We start from the raw sequence: 17,572 nt of genomic DNA on the forward strand, positions 1-17,572 counted from the left end.
GTTTCTCACAGAAGTACTTAGTTTAAGTCTGTCCCAAGGAGGGGGGAGGAAGAGAGGCTCAGTACGTCAGCTGATACCAGGAGTCAGAGACGGTTTGCAAGGGAGCTTCCCTGACTTGTTCGTGATGGTGTCTTCCCCCCAACATCCCGCTTTTCTTTAACCTTTTTATACCTTTTTTCACCTTTAAGGTGGTGTTTGAGTGACTTTAGTCATAAATACCTTTATTACGATTGGTGTAAAATTCTCTCACCTTGCATTTAAAGGTAGAGCTAACAAGAAATTCAGGACACAGACTCAAGAAGGACTGGTCGCACCTTGGAGGCATGTAGCCTTTGGGATGGAGGTGTGTTTTAGTGTTAAAATGACATTGAAGTGAGAAAAGTTCACACTAGGACAGCATTTTGTCAAGATTTGACAGACCATTGTCTCAGGGTACCAAAAGTACTGCTTATCGGTTCTAGAGGACCATCTCGTTCCCGCGTATCGTCACAATCATGGAGGACAGGCGAAGTGACTGAGGACTGGAGAAAAGCCAGTGTCACACCAGTCTTCAAAAAGGGCAAGAAGAATGACCCAGGAAACTACAGGTTGGTCAGCCTCACCTCCATCCCTGGAAAGGTGATGGAACAACTCATCCTGAATGTTATCACTGAACATATGAAGGATAAGATGGCTACCAGGGGGAGTCAACATGGCTTTACCAAGGGTAAATCCTGTTTGACCAACCCGATAACCTTCTGTGAGTGCATAACCGGCTGGCTAGATGAGGGAGAGCAGGGGATGTCATCTACCTTGACTTCAGCAAGGCTTTTGACACTGTCTCCCATTACATCCTCATCAGAAAGTTCAGGCAGTGTGGCTTGGATGAGTGGACGGTGAGGTGGATCGAGAGCTGACTGAATGATAGAGCCCAGAGGGTGGTGATCAATGGCACAGAGTTGGGTTGGAGGCCTGTGGCCAGTGGAGTTCCACAGGGATGGGTTCTGGGGCCAGTCTTGTTCAACACCTTCATCAACAACCTGGATGAGGGGACAGAGTGTATCCTCAGCAAGTTCGCTGATGACACCAAACTGGGAGGACTGGCTGATTCCCCAGAAGGCTGTGCTGCCATTCAGCGGGATCTCGACCGGCTTGAGAGTTGGGCAGAGAGGAACCTCATGAGGTTCAACAAGGACAAGGGCAGAGTCCTGCATCTGGGAAGGAACAACCCCATGCACCAGTACAGGCTGGGGGTCGAACTGCTGAAGAGCAGCTCTGCAGAGAGACACCTGGGAGTCCTGGTTGATAATAAACTAAACATGAGCCAGCAATGTGCCCTCGTGGCCAAGAAGGCCAATGGCATCCTGGGATGCATCAAGAAGAGTGTAGCCAGCAGGTCAAGGGAGGTTCTTCTCCCTCTCTACTCTGCCCTGGTGAGGCCTCATCTGGAGGACTGTGTCCAGTTCTGGGCTCCTCAGCTCATGAGGGACAGGGCAGTGCTGGAGAGAATCCAGTGCAGGGCCACCAAGATGATCAGGGGTATGGAACATCTTTCATATGAGGAAACGCTGCGGGAACTGGGGCTGTTTAGTCTGGAGAAGAGGAGATTGAGGGGCAATCTTATTAACGTTTATAAATATCTAAAGGGTGGATGTCAGGAGGTAGGGACATCCCTTTTTTCTATAATAGATAGTAACAGGACAAGGGGTAATGGGATGAAGTTGGAACACAAAAAAGTTCCATTTAAACATAAGAAAAAACTGTTTCACTGTTCAGGTGAGGGAGCAGTGGAACAGGCTGCCCAGAGGGATTGTGGAATCTCCTTCCTTGGAGGTCTTCAAGACCCACCTGGACATGTTCCTATGCGACCTGATCTAGGTGACCCTGCTTCTGCAGGGGGGCTGGACTAGATGATCTCTAAAGGTCCCTTCCAACCCCTACCATTCTATGAGTCTATGATCTCTTTCAGTTTTCTCGCAAGGCTCCTGTCTGGCTCGCCAAAACTGTTGCAAATCTGCTGGGGAAGAAAAACTTATCTACACAAAGGTAGAGAAGCAGAGACGTCCTTTATTTGACGATGCACCGGGGACACAAGATCATTCTCAAAGAATGTCCTTAGCAGCGAGTCACCCACAATAAGCACCCGTCGCCTCTTCCTATGATGTTCATTACTTATTGCAGGTGGAGCAGCTGATGGGTTGTTTAGTGGGTTTTCCCCTTTTGGAATTTCCTCTTTGAAGTCCCTCATCTTTAAGAAACAAATTTTCTCATGAAAGACTCATGTCAGACTCTGCAGTGGAGCACTTTTATTTAGCGTTCTTGCAAGAGCGGATGTCCTAGCAAGTAGGCACACCTGATGTATACAACATTCAGCTTTTTATTCCCTATCTCTACCTCCAAGGTGCCTAGAAAACCCCCAAGGGGTGTCTCACTCCTATCTACAATTCTAATCTTAATCACTCATCCTCTTTTTGTCTATTTGTCCCCTTTTATAAGAAGTTTTCAAAATTGTTTGGTAGTTACTTAGCAATAAAAAGAGAATTATTTCACTTGAGGTTCTTTTGTCTTAGTTTTTGTTTGCTCCAAACTGCAAAAACAACATTTACATTTTCTACAAGCATAAACCTCATGTCCAGACAATTCTAATGGTAGCTTGCTCAGATATCCAGTAGAAGAAGGTAACTACTTGCCATACTTCAAGGATTCAAACAGAAATGGTGTATCGTGGGCCCACAGCAAGCTCACTATCCTGGACTTCAGGAGAGCAGACTTTGCCCTCTTCAGAGAACTACTTGGTAGACTACCATGGGATAAAGCCTTGGAGGGAAGAGGGGCCCAAGAAAGCTGGTTATTATTCAAGGATCTCCTCCTCCAAGCTCAGGAGGAGCTCCTCTCAACAAAGAGACTAACAATGAATCCCTGAGACCTGATGAGATGCATTTGTGGGTCTTGAGGGAACTGGCAGATGAAGTGTCTAAGCCATTCTCCATCATCTTTGAGAAGTTGTGGCAGTCCTGTGAAGTTCCCACAGACTGGAAAAGGGGAAACATAACCCCCACTTTTAAAAATGGAAAAATGGAACACCCAGGGAACTACAGACCAGTCAGTCTCACCACTATACCTGGCAAGATCATAGAGCAGATCCTCCTGGAAACCATGCTACAACACAGGGAAAATAAGGAGGTGATTGATGACAGCCAACATGGCTTCACTAAGGTCAAACTAAGTCTGACAAATTTTGTGCCCTTCTACAACAGTGTTACAGAGTTGGTGGAAAAGGACAGAGAAACTTGTTCAAAGTATTTGACACTCCTGAAAAACATCCTTGCCTCTAAATTGGAGAGATGTGGATTTGATCAATAGACCACTCGGTGGATAAGGAACTGGCTGGATGGTCACACTCAGAGTTGTGCTCAATGGCTCAATGTCCAAGTGGAGAGCAGTGATGAATGGCATTCCTCGGGTTGATATGGGAGATGTTGCAGTTTAACATCTTTGTGGGGGATCTGGACAGTGGGATTGAGTACACTCTCAGCAAGTTTTCCAATGACACCAAGCTATGTGATGTGGTCAACATGCTGGAGGGAAAGGATGTCATCCAGAGAGACATTGACAGGCTTGAGAGGTGGGCCTGTCTGAATGTCATGATGTTCCACAAGGTCAAGTCCTGCACATGGGTCAGGTCAATAGCAAGCAAAAAATACAGGCTGGATTGAGAGCAGCCCTGTGGAGAAGGATTTGGGGATATTGGTGGTTGTTGAAAAACCAAAGATGAGCCAGCAATGTGCACTTGCAGCACAGAAAGCTAATTGTATCCTGGGCTACATCAAAAGAAGCATGGCCAGCAGGTTGAATGAGGTGATTCTGACCCTCTGCTCTTGTGAGACCCTTTCTGGACTACTGCATCCAGCACTAGGGCCTCATACATAAGGAGAACATGTAGCTGTTGGAATGAGTCCAGAGGAAGGCTACAAAGATGATCAGAAGGTTGGAGCACCTCTCCTCTGAAGATAGGCTGAGAGAGTTGGAGTCTTTTAGCCTGGAAAAGAGAAGGTTCCAGGAAGACCTTACAGCACCAGTACTTAAAGGGGCCTACAAGAAAGCTGAGGAAGTACTCTTTCTCAGGGAGTGTAGCAATAGGAAAAGGGGAAATGGCTTTCAGATGAGAGAGGGTAGGTTTAGATTACATACAAAGAAAAAACTCTTTACTGTTAGGGTGCTGAGGCACAGGAACAGATTGCCCAGAGAGGCAGTATATTTCCCCTCCCTGGAAGTGTTCAAGGGCAGTGTGCATGAGGCTTGGAGCAATCCAGTCCAGTGGCAGATGTCCCTGCCTGGGGCAGGAAGATTAGAATCAGCTGATCTTTGTTGTAGTTTAAATCGTGCTGAACAACTACCAAACCACACAACCACTCGCTCCTCCCCACCTCAGCAGAATGGGGAGGAGAATCGGGAGGAAAAGGTAAAGCTTTGGGGGTTGAGATAAGGACAATTTAATAGAACAGCACAAGGAGAGAATAAAACAACCATAACAACACAGGTCAATGACTGCGAGGATAAAGTTGAGTGTTTATGGGTAAGAACCAGGGGGAACGATGTTGTAGTAGTGCAGGCAATATTCACTCGAAGACATAGAGAGCCTAAATAATGGACATACAGAGACATACACAGGCAACAAAGTACAACCACCAAAGTTGACTCAAAGCCACCCTTCCTGTGCTAGCTACCTCCTTATATGCTGCTTCTGCCCATGAGATCACCCAGGGCCCAATTGATTAACTTGCAGCACCTGTTTCTGAAGTAGCATGCCAGCTGCATTAACTTATCCCTACCATCTTTATTCAAGCTGGCTGGTCCAAGCTACATCTGTGCCTACAATTCCCCCCTTTTCCTTTTTTGAACCAGCCAACCTTTAGCAACATATTTCAAAATTAAAGGTACATGAAAACATAAATATTTTTACCCATGGCCATGAGTTTACAACAAAAGGTCAATAACAGCTACATCGCTGAACAATACAATACAGAAATCCATAAAGTCAAAATAAACAATCTGATATGTGTTGGTAGGAGGGACGCACGCTGGCAGGAAGGGATGAGGTTTTGGTAGCTCCACTGATATTTCTTTTTCCTGATGTAGTTCTGGACTTTTCTTCAGATCCTTTAGCATGCTGATCTGTGAGCATTATCAATAAGATGGAAGTATCTCTTCATCTGTTGGTCATCTTAAGTTCTTTAATTCTTTTACAGCTGAAGGAATTTACAGCAGCCTAAGTGGTGCCACAGTTGCGAGGGTTTACATTTTAATAGAGTGATGGATTGAGGGTGGATCACTTGGTTCTTTCCTCAAGATTATTTTTTCCATTGGTCTTACAGTTAAGTCCTTTCTGTTGATGTGGCTTGATCCATTTTGCCGGAATCCATCGGGGACCTTGATCTGTAATGACACAAGCAGAGCCTCTTCCCCACGTTAACAGATCTGCAGGTCCTTGCCACTCTCCAGTAGTGGGATTCTTATACCAAACTTAAGGTTTGTCAGTAAAATCCAAATCCCGACTCATTTGGGCAAAGTGTGTTAATGCCGGTGGTTCATTCCGGTTTGCCACAATTCTGAGATGATTCATTGTATAAAGGGCTTTCATTAGTCTGTCTTGAGGACTCACCCCCTCTTCCCCCGTTTTTTGTTTTTCTAGAAGGCCTTTTAAGGTTTGATGTGTCCGTTCAATAATGGCTTGACCGGTGGAATTTCCTGGGATTCCAGTAGTATGTTTAACACCCCATAAGTTTAGAAACTTACGTGTTTTACTGGCTATGTATCCCGAGCCATTATCAGTTTTTATCTCTCTTGGAACACCAAGGACTGCAAAGCAACTCCTCCAATGTCTTATGACATCTCAAGAACTGTCACTGGTTAAGGCTGTGGCCCAAACCATGGCTGAATAAGTATCAATAGTAACATGTATACGTTTAAATCGCCCAAAAGGAGCATAGACAGTGATATCTGATTGCCATATACCTAATGGTGCCAGACCCCTGGGATTGACTCCTACTCCTAGGCCGATTTGATTCTGGCATGCAGGGCATGTGGAAACAATACCCTGAGCGTCCGATATGGTCAGGTCAAACTGCTTCGCCAGCATTTTCGCACTTTGATGAAAAAAATCGTGCGATCTTTGGGCTTGAGAAAATTTGTCAATTATTGGCCCCGTAGGTATCAATAAAGGAGCTGCCACTATCTTGTCAACAATTTCATTGCCAACTGATAGGCCATCTTTTAAGCCCGAATGGCTTCGAATATGTCCAATATAATAAGCAGTTTGACGTTCATTTATCTGATGCCAGAGTCGCAGAAATAAGTTATACAAATTCTGATTAGAGATTTCTTTCAACAGCGCTCTCTCTAATCGAGTGACAGCATCGACCACATAGAGGGAATCGGAGGTGATGTTTAATGGGACGTCTGACCATTTCTCAAAAGTTTTAACTACAGCCATCAGTTCCAGCAGTTGAACTGAACTGCCTGGGGAGTGGACAGTTAGATTTTGCCATTTTCCATTCTCCCACCAAACCACTCCTGCTTTGGCTTGGATCTTACTGGCGTCGGTAAAAACAGTCAGGCCTTTAACGGGTACTGCTGATCTCAACGGCCGGTCTTCCATTTGAAATTTAACAGAAAACAATTGATGGGCCGGATAATGATTATTTATAGTTCCTGGATATGACAATAAGGCCCACTGTAATTCATCAGATTGTTGCAGTGCCCAGTTCAAGAACTCATCTGTGAGAGGAACGAAAATTATGTCTGCCTCAATCCCTGCTATTTCCAGCAGATGTTTCCTGGCCTTAACTATTATTTTTGCAATTGCCTCTAGCCTCGTGGTAATTGTTTTTTGCAAATTATATGGCAAAAATATCCACTCCAAGATCCTCAATGGGTCTTTCGCTGCTGAATCCCATTGCATCAAGACTGCCATTACATGCTGGTTTTGACTTATCACAGCAATGTTAATTGACAAGTCAGGATCATATCGGTGACTGTAGTTATTGACTATCTTGCTTCCTATTTTTTCTATTGCTTGGATTTGCTGCCAAGACAGTTTTCGCGCACTATCAGCCTCTACTGAGCCCTTTAACAAAGGCATTAGTGGCGCAAGATCCTCATTCGTGATACCACATATGGTTCGTACCCATTGGATATCACCTATCAGCTTTTGAACGTCTGTTAAGTTAGCAATATCTGTTTTAATTGCCACCTTCTGAGGATAAATGCGCGCATCAGTGATAATATTACCTAAATATTTCCAAGAGGCGTGCATTTGTACCTTCTCTGGCGCAATCACCAACCCGGAGTTGCTTAACTGCCGGTTCACTTCTTGTAGAATGCGATGCTGGTCCAGGTCTTTTCCTGCAATCAAGATATCATCCATATAATGGTAAAATAAGACACGAGGGTATTTTTTGCGCAGAGGTGCCAGCGCCCAGGCAACATAAGTTTGACAAATAGTTGGTGAGTTCTTCATTCCCTGAGGTAAAACAGTCCATTGATATCGTTTTGCTGGCTCTTGTTTGTTAATAGATGGTACTGTAAAGGCAAACTTCTCACTGTCATCCTCATGTAAGGGAATTGTGAAAAAACAGTCCTTTAGGTCAATCACCAACAGGGGCCACTCTTTTGGAAGCATTGCAGGAGAGGGTAATCCTGGCTGTAAAGCACCCATGTCCTGCATCACTGCATTAACAGCTCTTAAATCATGTAACAGCCTCCACTTCCCTGATCTTTTAGGGATAGTAAAAATTGGTGTATTCCATGGACTGGTGGATGGATTAATATGACCCTTCTCTAGTTGTTCATTTACTAATTCATGAATGTGGGCGAGCTTTTCTTTGCTTAGCGGCCATTGATCAATCCTAACTGGTTTATCTGTTAGCCAAGTTAACTTCAGGATTGGTCGCCCATCAATGGCTGCCATTAAAAATTTTCATTTGACAAACGAAACCCATTTGGCTTAAGGCGTCTCTACCCAAAAGCCAAACTGAAGTATTCATTACATAGGGCCTAATTAGCACACATTTATTCTCTTCGCCCTGTATGCATACCGAAATCAGGTCTGTGCTAATTTTTGTCATCTGTATTCCTCCTACTCCAACAACAGGGGTGTCTAAATTCTCTAAAGGCCAGCTTTTTGGCCAATAGGATAATGGAACAATAGTAACATCTGCTCCCGTATCCAGTAATGTGTTGTACCCAACCATATGTTCACCATTTGGATGTTGGAATACAACCGTCTGAGTGGGCTTCCCCTGTGAAAGTGGCACTGCCAGTCTTACCTCAGGTACTCCAGTGGATCCAAAACCACCGTCTCGACGCTTACGACTTCCTGCGAAAGGAACTTTAGCTCTGAAAGGAACTAATTGAGCTATTTTAGTTCCTTTAGGTATATGAACTGGTGGCTGCCAAACTTTAACCATTATTCCAATATTTCCCTCATAATCTGCATCAATTACACCGGGGAGCACAAAAATACCCTGTCGAGAGGTCGATGACCATCCTAAAAGTAAAGCACTTAAACCATAGCCAAGGGGTCCATTAACGTTAGAGGAGATAATTGTTACCTCTGTGTTGTGGATGGTTACATCTACTGCTGTTTCCACATCCACTCCTGCGCTTCCTGCAGTGGCTGATCTGAGGCCATCCAGGCAGCTCTTGGTGTTGAAGGGCGTTTTTGTGTCATCGCGCTCACCCTTTTTGCGCTCGTCAACCCGTTTCCCTTATGCATTGTATGTCTGGCCACTCAAGAGCGGCACTCAGTGGCTCTATGGCCAAACTTGCCACATCTGTAACAATTGCCATGAAATCTGCCATTGGACCCAGATGGCCTGGCGGAGCTGTTTGTCCATACCAATGGTCTGGACCGACATTGATTTTTCACGTGTCCTATTTTTCCACAGTTAAAGCACTTTGGCCTCCGATCTCCTTTGTGGGCTTGAACTAAAGGTTTCAATGCTGTTGCCATTGCTTCAGCTAAATGTGCTGACGATCCTACCCTAGAGCAGGCTTCTATCATGTCGACCAAAGTTGCTGTCCACGGGAGAGCCTGCAGGATCTTTTTGCAGTCATGGTTAGCATTAGCAACTGCTAAGTGTAACCCTATTTCCGCCTTTACTTCAGTTGACATGTTTGGTATACGATCCAGAGCTGCTCTTAGACGGTCTAAGAAGGTCATGAAAGGCTCATTAGATTTTTGTATAATAGTTGTATATGAGGGAACTGGCACCCCCATATCAGGAACAATCTTAAATGCTTGACGTGCCAGTGTCTGTGTTTGCTGCAAGATAGCTTCATGCAGTCGGGCTTGTACCTGAGGATCAGCAAATGGTCCTTTACCCAGCATCATGTCTGCTGTGACGACTCGCCACGGATCTCCCTGTTGTAAGTCCATGTTTTCCACCACTGCCAGATCAACTCTTTTTTTCCCATTCAGACTCCCATAATAATACCTGAGTGGGCTTCAGGAAAGTTTCTGCTAGCTTCCGGCAGTCAAATGGAGTCATTAATCCACTGGCGAAAATATGATCCAGTAACGTTTGAACGTATGGGTTGGACAAGCCATATTGCATTACCGCTTTCTGGCCTTCTCTTACCAATTTCCAATCCAAAGGTGCCCATTGTCGTTTTCTTTGTGCTGTTATTACTGGAAAGGCTTGTGGAATAAATTCGCCTTCGATTACCGCATCACGTATGAGGCCTCTCCATTTCTTAGCCGGATCATAGTCATCTGGCCGAGGGTCTCTGAGTACCTGTGGGGATGAAACTTTAATCTTTGTTTTGGTTAATTCATTAATTCGTTCCAACAGTTGATTAGCTGTTGCTTTTGGTTTTTCTATCAGTTCCTCCAACTGGGCCAAAGTGTGTTTCATATCTTCTCCGTGTTGTATTAACTCTTCCTTTAATAATTGTCTTTGTTGATCTTCACTAGAAGTTGGGGGTGATGATGGCAGAGGAATACACTCAGGGATTGATGAGCTCAGGGGCAACGGCATATCCACAGTATCATTTGTAAAACGTACCTTTCGTTCTCTGTTAGGTACTCCTTCAGGCATAGCAGAAGGGTGGGATGGGGCAGGATGGTGAAGGGTGGGTGGGAGGGGAGGAGAAGCAATGCACGTATTCGGCTCCTGGAACGGTGCTCTAGGGGGTTCTGGGGGAGGTGGGCTCACATCCATGCTCTCCTCTTCCAGAGGTGGAGCCGAGGGTATTACGACATTATCCCCTCCGAAGAGTCTCTTAGTATTTTCTTCTAGAGGTGGAGCCGATGGTACTATAAAGTCACCACCTCCAAAGAACCTTTTAGCATCTACCGGGAACGCAGATGGTGCAGCAGCTTCTGCTTTCATGGCAGCAGCGGCAGCACGCTCAGCTTCTAGCTGGTGTATAATGGATGATACCAATTTACACAAGCCAATAGCATTATTCAACATGTCTCCTAGGTTTTCCCAGTGTCCTTTTTCATATACTTCTTGGGGGGAAACAAATAGACCTACTTCCTGTCCCCATCTTACAAGTCTTAGCAAAGGCTCTCTTTCATAATTGAATCCTTTTTCCGCAAGGATATGCTGGAGGGTGTCAATAGGATTTTCCTCTTTGCTTATCATTTTTCCCATTATATCAGTTTGCTCAGATCACTTGCCTTTTCCAGCAGGAATCCAAGTGCTTTTCTGCCGAGGATCAGCGAATCACATCGGGGTCACCAAATGTTGTTGTTGTGAAGGCAATAATCACTCAAAGACGTAGAGGGTCTAAGTAATGCACGTGCAGAGAAGTACACAGGCAACGTAGTACAACCACCAGAGCTGACTCAAAGCCACCCTTCCTTTGCTAGCTACCTCCTTATATGCTGCTTCTGCCCATGAGATCACCCAGGGCCCAATTGATTAACTTGCAGCACCTGTTTCTGAAGTAGCATGCCAGCTGCATTAACTTATCCCTACCATTTTTATTCAAGCTGGCTGGTCCAAGCTACATCTGTGCCTACACATGTGCCTATGGATGTTGTGAACAAAAGAGTGACTATGTCCCCACCAAATAAAAAGAAGGAAAGTCAAGCTCTCCTGGGCCTTGTGGGATTCTGGAGGATGCATATTCCAGGTTATAATCTTATAAAAGGAGACAAATAGACAAAAGGGGGATAAGTGATTAAGATTAGAATTGTAAATAGGAGACACCCCTTGGGGGTTTTCTAGGCACCTTGGAGGTAGAGATAGGGAATAAAAAGCTGAATGTTGTATCCATCAGGTGTGCCTACTTGCTAGGACATCCGCTCTTGCAAGAATGCTAAATAAAAGTGCTCCACTGCAGAGTCTGACATGAGTCTTTCATGAGAAAATTTGTTTCTTAAAGATGAGGTGTGGAGGAATGGTTAAGGGAGACATGGATCCCGGGGTATAATGCTGGGCCCATTGGGGCAAGGCAGCCTGGGCTCTAGTTATATGGATTTGATGCACAATCAAGACCAGAGTCAGAGCCATGGTTAAAGCAGTTGCTGTCACGTAGACAGCAGGCCGCTTTCTGTTCCCTCAAGGTCGGACTGTTTTCGGCTAAAGGTAGTAAACAACTTTGGGGAAAAACAAGATGGGAAAGTGTGAGGGAGCTTGCTTATCGCAGAAACCGCAAGTAGGATGAACATGAGAATGTAATCTATTAGCTGCTGTTGCTGAGCTAGCTTTGAAGCTGCTGTGTATATAAGTTAGAGCCTGCTTTCAATAAAGTGAAGAAGATTTCTGCTATCACTCACATTGAGTGGGACTGATTTCTTCCCACCCAGCTGAGAATCGGACCCTGGTTTGATTGCCTCATGAAGTAGGTTTAGAGCTGGTTTTTCAGGCTTCGAGTCTGTTTTCAGGCTTCGAGTCTGGTTTTCAGACTTCGAGTCTGATTTTTAGGCCAAGAGCCGAAAACTTCGCGGCATATGGCGCCCGAACAGGGACACTCACTGGGTGTTACCGGGTAAAGAGCCTGCCTGCGGGGAGCTGAGACTTGAAAATCCGGAGGCAGAGGCAGTCGTCGGAGGTAGAAGCCTGCCGGATCCCAAGCAGAGGTTGCTGTACCCGGGGGAGTGACTACAGGTTGCCGTGAGACGAGAAGCCGGCAACATGGATAAGGAGGTAGCACTCTCACTTTTACATCGCTTTTTAGAAAAGAGGGGGGTGGACTTAAAACTGACCCATTTATCTCGTCTACTTGTACATGGTAATTGTAAAGGCTTTTTTAAAGACTCTGAGAAATATTTTGATGAGGAGGAGTGGAGAGCATATGGGACTTGTCTTTGGGACTTGGTTATAGACAAAGACAAAACTGCTCGGAAACTGATGAAACAGTGGAGAGAAGTAATTAACTGTTTGAAAAAGTATAAGTTGGAAAAGGATTTGGCTGCTGCTGTAACTCAGCGGCTTGAATATGCCTGAGACTGTAGCCGAGCCAACAGCTGGACTGTTTGGTTTCGGGACTAATTATGTCTCACCTCCCTTTTATGGTGAGTGGCGAGAAATTGGAAACCTTCTCTGGGAAGCCACTATTAGTGGTGATAAGGACAGTAATAGTAAGATCAGTAAAGATCTAGGTCTCATTTGGAGAGACGTGATAAATACTTTAAAAGAATACTTTACAGCGTGTGGCCATGGCTGCAGCCCAGGCGTTGACCGTTGCGCCGAGGCCGAAGGAGACAGACAGGGGAACGGACAGGCTCTTGTAGGAAGTATTAAAGAAACTGGAGCGAAAAGAGACCATGGAAACACATCCTATCGCCACTGAAAGCCAGCCCGGTGCGCAGCCCGTCGCTGAGCGGGGCGTTCTGCGAGGAAAAAAAAAAAAAAAAAAAAAAAAAAGAAAGTTATTTTCTACACAAGAGTTTTTACAAAGTCAGAGAGGTGAAGGGGCTTCGGAGCAGAGCCCCCTTGGGAGAGCTGCTTCCCATTCGAGCCCAATCCGCCGAGTTACCCCTGGGACGACTTGCAGGGGAATGCCGAGCGGGCAGAGTTGGGCGGGGGTGCAGAGCAGGATGATCAGAGGAGAGTGGGGGAGCGCGACCCCGTGTTAGACTGGGCACCATCGGGCACGCGAGGGAAGAAAAAGAAAACACAAGAGACAGTAATAGCGACTGCGCCGCCGGCGCCGGGGACGGCATGGACTGAGCCAGATACACCCCGGCCCTTCCATCCGCAGCCGCCGCCGTGCAGCCGCTTCCCGCGCCCGATCAGTGTCTCCGGAGCCCCCCCACACACACCGCGCGCCGACATCACCGACCCCAGCCCTCACGGACCGCTGGGCTCATCCTTTCCATCCTCAATCCCTTGCCTCAAAGAGTGTAAAAACTGTTGGTCGTAATGTTATGCATTTTGCTGTAAATGTGATGATGAATAGTGGTTTTCTTACAGTGGAAACTTTCTAAGGTGGTTTAGGTGTCACGAATGGAACTTGGAAGAACAGAACATTTTGACATTGAGAAGCTAAAAGATGGTTTGTGTTTTAGACTCATTGGTGAAGGATTTTTTTTTTGATCAGGAGTAAAAAAATGGATTTTATCATACTGTTGTTGCTTCAAATGTTTGTGGTAAATGGTTTTAAGCAATTTAAACAACCCAAGCAAAACATGTGGCTTACACTGACCAAAGCAATCAATCAGTCTACAATATGTTTATCAATGGCCACTCCAGATAATCCTTTTTCTACCTGTTTGGTGGGAGTTCCATCAGATGTGGCACAATGGCCTGTACCAAATGCATTAAAAACAAATCCCTTAGTTAAGGGTAATGGCAAAGTTGACAGCTGGGATTTGATCATTTCATGGTTGCCAATAATGACAACAAAGCCACAGGAGTTAGAATTATTGGGATCTATAAAGCTGGATTTTTGTGTTATGTTTAATTTTACCAGCAATACCAAAAAAAATTGACACAGAATGTGGATCCCATCCTGGGCATGTATAAGAACACAACATATTGGTGCAATTATACTTCACCAAAAAGATCCATGTCTAGTCTTGTGCCTATGCAGTTACCAAAGGGAATTTTTCTGATCTGTGGGGACCAGGCATGGCCTGGAATACCCTGGAGATTACAAAAGGGACCACGCAGTTTGGGACAACTGACGACCTTGATGCCTAATCACACAATGATTTAGAAACATCATTGTCCAAAACAATTGGTGCATGCATTTACTGGCGAATGTGATGACTATGTTACCTTTGGTCTCCCTCAGCAATAATAGCAACTAGTATATTTGCTCCAGGTGTAAGAGTATCTGCTTTATTAACTCAGCTATGCAAATTAGGATACTGGCTTAGCAAACAAAGTAACCAAACCTCAATGACATTAGAAGGCTTGATTAGTGATGTAAGTAGTATTAGACATGCACTTGTGTATCATTATATGAATATCCTCATTGCTCAGGAGGAGGCATTTACTGTAGATCAAGAGAGAGATCTAGAAACCATATTACAAGCACAGGGACTGACTATTGCTCCTGAAAAGGTACAAAGACATCCAGCATGGCAGTATTTGGGCTGGAGTATTACGGAGGCTCATATTAGGCCGCAAAAGCTCCATATTCATACCAAGATAAAAACTGTAAATGATGCACAAAAATTAATGGGGGATTTGCAATGGTTGCGCCCTATTGTTGGAATCACTAATGACATGCTAGAACCGCTGCGCCCCTTGTTGAAGGGAACAGACCCGTCGGCAAAAGTGCAGCCAACAGCAGAACAACTGCAAACCATCGCTGAAATTTCTGACCTCATTACCACTCGGCAAGTCAACCGTCGTGATCCAGATTGCCCCATTGATTTGACCATTTTGCAGGGCAAAGAACAGTTTCTTGGTGCATTGACACAGTGCAAAAAACAAAAAGAGAGGCTAATCGTCCTGGAATGGCTATTCACCACGTTTCAGCCTAAATGGACAATTGAACAAAAAACTGTGGGCTTAGAAATGCTTATTAGAAAGGGACGCACTCGAATTTTACAGGTGAGCGGCCAAGAGCCAGGAACAATATATGTGCCTATAGCGAGAAGAGATCTGGAATGGATCATAGCAACATCAGAACCTCTACAGCTTAGTTTATTGTCATCTGCCCAAAAAATAAACATACAGTCCCTAAAATCTAAGGTGTTTGCCAACATCCGGGAGACAGAAGAGGCAGGAATCAGACAGCAAATCAATATGATTTGGAACTGAGACATTTATTCTCTCTATTTGATCACTTATATACTTTGCCAAGCGAGAGTACGCGGTTTACAAATGCAGGGGATTGGTTGAGCATATAAGTTCACAAGCCTTGCATGCGTTCCAGCAAGTAATGATTGGTTAACAAAAATAGTATAGCATATTCTTGTAATCAGGACATCGACCTTCCAGATGTCCAAAGCCTTTGTTCTTGTGCATCCTTTTAAGATGTTTTATGGCTTTGTTTATGTTTCTTAAGCTCTCAAGGTTAGAGCGTTCTGGGGTCGCTGCATGTACTCCTAAGAGATTGTTTTGTACACTGGCTTTAACTCAAAGGCTCCTACTAAAGTCCCAACACGTGTTGGCGTGGATGACACAACAACAGGGGATTATTCGTCCTAAGCTAAGTGAGCAACATTTGTCAAATGCCGTTACAGCATATACAGACGCAGGAAAGAAATCTCAATGGGCTGTAATAGTCTGGGAAGAGGCAGGACAATGGAAACACCAGCTATTACATGCCACGGAAACGGACTCTTTACAGACTTTAGAACTTTTTGCGATTGTTCGAGCCCTTGAAATGTGGTGGTGTAAACCGTTGAATATTGTAACTGACTCTTTTTATGTTGCAGGAATTGCTGAGCGAATAGAAGATGCTCGCATTAAAGATGTGCGCAATCGACGCCTTTTTGACCTACTTAGAGCCATGCAGGCCGCTATCCGGCAGAGCACATCTCCATATTGTGTAATACACATCAGAAGTCATAAGTATGACATTGGTTTAGGAGCAGGAAATGCTAGAGCGGACAAGCTGGTAGCTTTGGGAGTGCCTGTAAATAAATTCAATCAGGCAAGAGAAGCCTGTGCCACCTTTCATCAAAATGCCAGAGGCCTAAAGAGAAGTTTTGACCTCTCAATAGAGGATGCTCGAGCAATAGTGAGGGCTTGTCCGCAGTGTAGCCACTGCGGTCCAGGGTTAGGTCTGGGAGTCAACCCCAGGGGTCTGGGACCATTAGAATTGTAGCAGATGGATGTCACTCACATTTCTGAATTTGGAAGGCTTAAATATGTTCATGTAACTGTGGATATGTTCAGTAAGTATATATGGGCAACAGCTCAAGCAGGAGAAAGGGTAACGCATGTAATCTGACATGCCACTTCATGTTTTGCTGTTATGGGGGTGCCAGGCACCATAAAGACTGATAACAGCCCTGCGTATGTTAGTCAACGCGTGAAACAGTTTTTCCAAACCTGGGGAGTAAAACACATTACAGGGGTATCACACTCACCGACAGGACAGGCTATAGTGGAACGAGCTCATCAAGTGTTAAAACCATATTTAAGTAAGATGTCCGACATACAGGACCCTCAGGAACGGTTGTCTAAGGTATTGTTTACTATAAATCATTTATGTATCTTTGGGGAGGAGAAAGAACCTCCAGCTCAACTACATCAAGGAATGGTGGAAACATCGAAAAGACCGCCAGCAATGTGGGTAACTTACAGAGATCCACGAACAGGTATATGGCAGGGTCCAGCTAAAGTGCAGTATTTAGACAGGGGTTATATGTCTGTGCTTACACCTACAGGTCCAATATGGGTTCCTGCAAAATGGACTAGAGTGGCTGTTACTCCTAATAATCCTGATGGTGACAGTTCACACATCGCCATTGAATCAAGTGAATCCACGTCAGAACATGTGGGTCACCTGGGCGAATCAGACAGGCCAAGTTGACTTTTGTCTGAGTCTTCAGTTGGTGAGTGATACATTCTGCACCTGCCTGGTTGGGATACCAGATTTTGATCCTAGTGATTTCCAGAAATATGTCAGCGGGAGCGCCTCCTGTTCCAGCAATGTGACATCGGACTGTGCCGCGGACTTGTTAAGTCGACTCAAAGTCCCTCTTCCCTGGGACCCACAAGAGTTGGAGTTACTGGGAAGTCAAGCAATCGGAAACATAACGAATGGGAGTTGGACTCGTACTTGTTTTAGCTTTGGGACTAAATATCAAGGACTAAGAGGAATGGAACAATATAAAAATATGGTTAAGCAGTGGACTGATGTTTCCCCCGAAGGTGCATATAGTCGATTTGTAGATCCAAAAGGAGGATATTGTGGATTGGCCATAGGACAATTTGGTGGGACTTGGATGGCGAATTTATCTGTATGGGGGGAGTAACACTGGTTGGGAACGTGGGACCTCTCAGGGGCCTACTCTGTGGAGCAATGGGTCTGCTAAAGCCCTACCTAATAACATCTTCTTAATATGTGGGGATCGAGCGTGGTAGGGAATCCCAGCTAACCCAATTGGAGGGCCATGTTATTTAGGGAAGCTAACTTTGTTTGCTCCTTGACAGCAGGAATTGTTAAAAAT

This window comes from Colius striatus, chromosome W, assembly GCF_028858725.1.
Source record: "Colius striatus isolate bColStr4 chromosome W, bColStr4.1.hap1, whole genome shotgun sequence".
Taxonomy (NCBI): domain Eukaryota; kingdom Metazoa; phylum Chordata; class Aves; order Coliiformes; family Coliidae; genus Colius; species Colius striatus.